The sequence below is a fragment of the Gadus macrocephalus genome, chromosome 14 (genome assembly GCF_031168955.1).
Source record: "Gadus macrocephalus chromosome 14, ASM3116895v1".
Taxonomy (NCBI): domain Eukaryota; kingdom Metazoa; phylum Chordata; class Actinopteri; order Gadiformes; family Gadidae; genus Gadus; species Gadus macrocephalus.
Window position 1 is genome coordinate 20860410 of NC_082395.1, and position 7019 is coordinate 20867428.

The following is a 7019-nucleotide window of genomic DNA, read 5'->3' on the forward strand; positions in this document are numbered from 1 at the left end:
GAGAAATATGAATGGGTGTCAATGGAGAGAAAATAATTATTTTCTGGTCCTGGTCTTTATATACCCCGGATTACACATATGATGTTTGTGGATTTAAATGATAATTTTTCATGCAAAGAAAACTAAAAAAAATCGTGAAGAAGTTTGATAATTTTAGGTTTTATGTGAGGCCGCTTTGTGAACCATAGCTCTTCGCTGCTCTCGACGCATATGATATACGTCGTCAACACAACCGCACTTGGAACTCGACACAGAGATGGCACATAGAGATGGCACATAACTAAAACTCTCCCAATGCCCCGACTTATAGTGGTTTTCACCTCTTACTATGCTTTTATCGTCGCCTTGAAAAAAAGTGGTGAAGTGGAGCAGAGAGATCGCCATCTCTGTGCCGAGTTCCAAGTGCGGGTGTGGTGACGTATATCATATGCGTCGAGAGCAGCGAAGAGCTGTAGTTCACAAAGCGGCCTCACATAAAACCTAAAATTATCAAACTTCACGAAAATTGTTAGTTTTCTTTGCATGAAAGATTATCATTTAAATCCACAAACAACATATGTGTAATCCAGGGCATATAAAAACTGGGACCAGAAAATAATAATTTTCTCTCCATTGACACCCATTCATATTTTTCGATCTCATAGGTCCCATGAGCTCTACCGGAAGAGGCGCGACTTCGCCACTCTATTGGTGCTATAGGGGCAGCAATCTACGCGCGTAAAATGCGCACCGCGGCGCCGGTGTGTGGTGGGCTTAAGAGAGAAGGAGAGAGAGCGAAGGAGAGAGACACAGAGAGAAGGAGAGAGAACCAGAGAGAGGGAGAAAGGAGAAAGGAGAAAGAGACACAGATAGAGAGACAAGATGTCACAGATCTCTTGGCCAAGAAAGGAGAGTTGAGGAAGAAATGTGACCGAGGTCACCGCGAGCAAGAATTATCAAAGAACTCCAGTAGGGGGCGCCAGGACTTTAAAATCACAAGAAGCGCAAAGTGTTCGCTGAATGGTCCTGCATGTTAATTAACGATTACAAATCAATTTCCCTCACCGAGAATGTTCACAAATCGGCTCACATGTTGAAAGGACACCGAAACAGCCTGCCCTGGCCATCATATCCCTTCTTTTCCGGGTAGGCTATACTAGGTTATTAACTTAAATGATAATGGCATATTAAACAAATCCCACCACCACACCAAAAGGAGGCAGCAAATCAGAGCTAAACATATCTATCTGTGTTTCATTTCCACATGGTAAGAGAGCAACACAAAACAGGTTTATAATATTTGGATGTTTTATTTTCTTTAAATCAAGCAGGTTACATTTCATTAGTTTTTACACGTCTGATATTTGGAGCCATTTGCAAATATGCTCATAAATTACATGATTTGTAATCCTTATCGGAAAAAAATCATAAAAGAATGAGGTGGTTAATGATCATTATTGGGATCAACAGTGATCACCCTACTAATGTAGGCATTACGTATGCAGGCAGAAAAAGAAAAGTTCCCATTAAGGTCTCATGTGAAACACCACAGGTCTGAAATACTCAGGAACACATGAAAATGGCACAAAAATGAATTTCACTCCAACCTTTTGCTAAATAGACGTCGACAGGCCCACAGAGAGCCTGGAGCTCACGGGACAACATTCACACACATTCTGCTTCATGAAGAGGTCAGATTATCGTCAGACCATAGACATTACATGCAAGGACACTGAACATTTGGCGAACAAATGCGGCAAACAAAGGTTCAAATATCCTCCAAAGCACTTCAAGCCCTCAAAGAATGAAACTCAAAACGCAGATGAGGTAAAAGAAGAAACTTCTAAATTAAAGTGGAGCGACCCAGGGACAAGTCTGGTTTGGGTTAAAGATTATGGATGGTTAACTTTGTGTAACGTGTTTGGACAAGCAAGTTTAGGTTTTAGGCAAGTGAGTTTAGGCAAGCGACTTCAGGTATTAGGCAAGCGACTTCAGGCAAGCGACTTCAGGTATTAGGCAAGCGAGTTTAGCCAAGCGAGTACAGGCAAGCGAGTCAAGCTAAGCAAGTTTAGGTTTTATGCAAGCGACTTCAGGTATTAGGCAAGCGAGTTTAGCCAAGCGAGTACAGGCAACGAGTCAAGCTAAGCAAGTTAGGTTTTATGCAAGCGAGTTCAGGTATTAGGCAAGCGAGTTTAGGCAAGCAAGTTCAGGTATTAGGCAAGCGACGCGAGTTTAGCCAAGCAAGTTCAGGTTTTATGCAAGCGAGTTTAGGTTTTATGCAAGCGAGTTTAGGCAAGCAAGTTTAGGTAAGAGAGTCAAGTTACTTTAGGCCTCACTTTATTTGCGGTTAAATTGCAGCATTAGGTTTAGAAAGAAGGTTAAGATCCAGGCTCAGGTTTGCTTCCAGCCTCGTCCCTCTAGTCGCTCCCTATAAAGAGGGTTGCCAGCTACCGTGTTAAAATACAACAGCTGGGATTACAGATGTGGAGTACAGAAATAAATGACAAAGATTGATTCAAACATTCTTCCCCCAAAATGTGGTGCAACATAATGGAGAAAATAATGACTTTCTCTCCATTGAAACCCAGTCATATCTTACGATCTCACGAGGTCCCGCCGCAAGGGGCGGACTTACATGCTCTATAGAGTGTGCACTGTGTGTTAATGCTGGGTGTGGATTAAAGTCCTGGGGTAGCCAGGGATCCTCAGGGTTTATGGGAGTAGGACACACTGGTGTAGTTCAGTACTGTGAAGTAAATTGATGCAAAAAGTAGAATCAGTTTCAAGGGCAATCAAATGTCTATAAATGCAGGAACAGCCCCATCTGGTCTCAATCAGTATTTGATTTCATAGACTTAAATTGGCGAAAAAACAAGCATTTATTTACCGCAACAGTCCTAGTGCTGGAGAGCCAGATTGAAAAAATTTTCAATACGAGCCTCCAGGTGCATTGGAGTTACTGCATTTAATTAACTTTAATTTAATTAAGAGCACACTAGTCAGTGGAGATGTTCACAGAAAAGACTGGTCTTCAGACCTTTATAAAGATCAGGAGGGATTATATAATTGCTGTTTGACTCGTTAGGTCTGTTCAAGGAGGAAGTAAATATTTACCAGCGTTGGGTCTCTGCACCACGACACCCAGCTGCCGCACATCTGGTCTCCCTTTAAGTCGCCTGAAGGAGAGGTCAACTTAAATGAACCTAAGGGGAATGGGTCAAATGAAAAGGTAAGGATAAATCAAAGCTAAACATCGAAAGGATGAAAACAAGCATTGTCCAACATGGGGTTCGGCGATATTTTGATGTAAAAACATTTAGGTGTACGATCCAACCAACAAAAACAGGCTCTTCTTATCATGTTTCCAATGTGCCCCGAGTTGCTACGCCCTCATCGGCCACCAGGTGGCAGACTTGATTTTGTCAGTAGAAGGAGCAAAATAGCCATCCAGCTTGATTACAGCAATAGTAGAGGAGCGAGTCAAAAGAATGCGTTTGAGCACCTTCAGCCATTGGCTCTTGTTCAAGGACATCCCACTGATTGGCTGAAGTCAGATCTTATTCTCTAGAAAGTTTGTTACAGAAGAAGCCCCTAGAAGCAAAGCAACATACCCGCCAAACAAAACTAACCTTGTTGAATCAATGAAAATGTCTTCAAGATGGTGAATCCAGTATCTTACCGGTTCCACAGAGTCTCTAGTCTGCTGCGCTGTAGGCCTTTGGTCCGTCCTCTGCTCCGGGACGAGGTCCGGAGTATAAGGAACCAGTCAGTCGTCATCAAGCTGCTTGGTCTCTTCAAAGAGGTGGTGGTTTGACCGCCTGCACCATGAGGACGCTGTGGATATGGTATGGGACCCACTTAGTAGTGTACTCACTACTAAGTGACACAACCCAGTTCAGTGTTTCCCCCAGACAATGTCTTAGTCAAGGTGGTGGGGGGGGGGGGTCCTTCGGTGAGGGTTTCAGTTCGCAATAATACATACAACCGCAACCGGATCCCCCAGCCGTCCTCCACCGCCGGGACCGTCTCCTCCAGGACCTCCACCGGGCCAACCACCTGGACCTCCGCCTCATTTCTTCTGAAATGAGACACTCGTTCTATTTGCAACCCAGGATATTCCTCCCAGTTCATGATGCACTGGAGAAGAGTTTAGCTTAACTGGATGAGGAGCCGCCACCTCCGGGCCCTCCAGGACGCTGCCGCCGCCAGGCCCTCCTGGTTGGTCTCCACCACCGCCTCCAGGCCCTCCAGGTTGGCCGGCTCAAGGCCCTCCAGGTTGGCCGGCTCAAGGCCCTCCAGGTTGGCCGCCTCGAGCCCCGCCGTCGCCTCCAGGATGGCTGCCGCCGGCGCCTCGAGGCTCTCCAGGATGGCCGCCTCCAGGCACACCGACTCCAGGACCGCCGTTGCCTCCAGGCCCTCCAGGTTGGCCACCGCCATGTGGACGCCACCTCCAGGCCCTCCAGGATGGTCTCCACAATCCGCCTCCAGGACCTCCAGGTAGTCCGCCTCCAGGATGGCCGCTGCCGCCGCCTCCAGGCCCACCGACTCCAGGACCTCCAGCTTGGCCTCCGCCTCCAGGCCCGCCGTTGCCTCCAGGACCTCCAGGATGGCCGCCTCAAGGCCCTTATGAAATGTGAGACACAAGTTCCAGTTGCACACTGGAACATTTCTCCCCTTTCATGATGCACTGAAGAAGAGTTTAACTTTACTGGATGAGGAGCCGCCACCTGGCCCTCCATGCCGCCCCTTCCAGGTTGGACGCCTCCAGGACCTCCAGGCCACCGCCGCCTCCAGGCTGGCCTCCAGGACCTCCGCCTCAGTCCTTCTGAAAGGCGAATGACACGTTCCATTTGCACACTGCACATTTCTCCCCGTACATGATGCAGATAATCAACTCCTCCTCTGCTTTAGCTCCCACAGATCTCACTGATGCCATACTGTGCAGTCTTGAGTGAGGTATTATTTAACCCAACAGCCAGCCACACACACCTAGCCTACATCCTGGATCCTGGTCCTAGTGGCTGAGAATGTATCTGACATTTTTCAGAACACCGCAGAGTTGCCGTGGCTGCATGTCAAAGGTTTAATTCTAAACAATTCACCAAGCCTAGAAAAAATGTGCAGCTGTGCAGTTCCGTGTCTCACCGTTCTGCATCCGTTGGGCTGCACGGCACCCGGCCTTCCCTCCATCTGCAGCGAGCACCTCCAGACGACCGCCACGGACCTCAGGGCGAGCACCTCCAGACGACCGCCACGGATCTCACGGCGAGCACCTCCAGACGACCGCCACGGACCTCATGGCGAGCACCTCCATCACCTCTACTGAAACAAGATACAAGCCATCTCAACACTGGAGATTTTTTCTCCTCGCTCACTCAGATGTCAGTAGCTTATCTTCTCCCATACTGGGCGTTCTGGAGAAGTATCATTTCCTATAAACTCCAGTGATGGCTGAATTCCAGTTTTATTCTGAACCGTTTGACCACGCCATGGAGGAGTTTATAGGATGTGCAGTTCCACGGCTCACCTGTCTGTTCCTGTAGGACTGAACGGCTCCTGGCCACCATCCACCTGCAGCTCCCAGCTCCAGACCCGCTCTGTTGAAGCCTCTGGGAGTACAAGCCGCTCCTGAACCAAAACAAACCACTGTTCATAAATCATTTGGCACTCATTATGAAGCATGAGCTTGGGTAGAAAATGTTCAAATCCTGTGTAATGATTAATTGTTATAAAAATTGTAATTAATAGAACTATACACATTTGTACTTCTATAAAACATTTAATGAATAGTGGGAAACTACACAAGAAAAATAAATGAATAGTTTTAACGCGGTTATATTAGTAAAGCAAGTCTAACCCAACGAGTCAATAATAATAAAATGTGGTCACCATTTATTAACTATTTAGTGCTTCACTAAATTCCTATAGCAAGTGGAAACGTTACTCTCCTTCATTGGTGATGTTCATGTTCCTCGATATCTTCCAATGGACTCGTTGTGAAATCCTTCTGGATCCTCTGCGTTGAAGTGCGTTGCTCAATTTCCAAGGGGCGTGTCTAAAGGGTGCGATCTAAAATGGGTCGACGGCTATGCCATTGGATAGGCCTCGACTAATCATAGCATTGGAACGGGTGATGGAGAAATACATATTCCTCAAAATCTTTAAGAGTAGTCGTTCTTTCTTTTAGTGAACATATACAGTCTTCAGTTCACTAACTTCCATCTTTGTTGTTGAAACACCTCTACATGTTGCGTATATCCAACCTCACATTAGATAAAAGGGTCGTGATTGGTCGGTCTATTTCGTACCGGGCAGAAAATGTTATATAACGGAGGGGCGCCTGACCGCATATTTGAAGAGCAAATTATATACGAGGTCGGTCTAGTTCCGAAGCTATTGGTGAAATACGCAAAACGTCCAACAGGCAGTAATGATCATCCACAGAACATAGGCGAATAAAAAACACATTGCACCACCAGAGGTCAACAGCAGCAGCAGCAGCAAATGTATTGAAAGTAGAAAAGTAGTAAAGAGAAGAATACAATTGGGAGAGTGGTGTGCAAGTCAGACACCAGTGCACCACATCTAACCCAGGACCACCTTGCAGATCACAAGCAGCAAACCTTCTACCAGACCAACCAAACACACATCAACAGGCCCCCAGTCAGTAGGGTCAGTCAGACAGGTTTCCTCAGAAGGGCTCAGTGGGGTTATGGGTTGAGCAAAAACAGAACCCTTTCTTCCTTCCACAAGTTTCCATCCTGGATTTCTCGGACATTTGGAGTCGGACATGTTTCAAGTTGTCCGTGGATTCCTGAGGGCAGTGAAGTATCTGCAGAAGGTGACGTCCAGGTCCAGCGGTCTGCCGCATTGACCACGAGATCTTTAACCGAGTGGGACCGCCTCTGTTTGTAGTAGGCCTACAACAGTTTGTGTTCAACAGCGTGGAGGTCCTGTAGTTTCCATCAGAGTTGCTGCAGTTCTTCCATGCTGCTTCCACAGTGAGCAGAGGACACTTCCCAGTGTGGTGGTCGGTGCTG

The 7019-nt window shown here is 46.8% G+C and overlaps 1 long non-coding RNA gene across 1 annotated transcript; it reads right to left on the reverse strand.

The window, feature by feature from the left end:
* Positions 1–1269: 1269 nt before the first annotated feature.
* Positions 1270–3808, reverse strand: LOC132472112 (uncharacterized). The gene is made up of 3 exons (XR_009528996.1): positions 3659–3808; positions 3094–3182; positions 1270–2725 (listed from the first exon to the last, which is right to left on the reverse strand). It is a non-coding gene; the product is annotated as an uncharacterized LOC132472112 (long non-coding RNA).
* Between the last annotated feature and the right edge of the window lie 3211 nt (positions 3809–7019).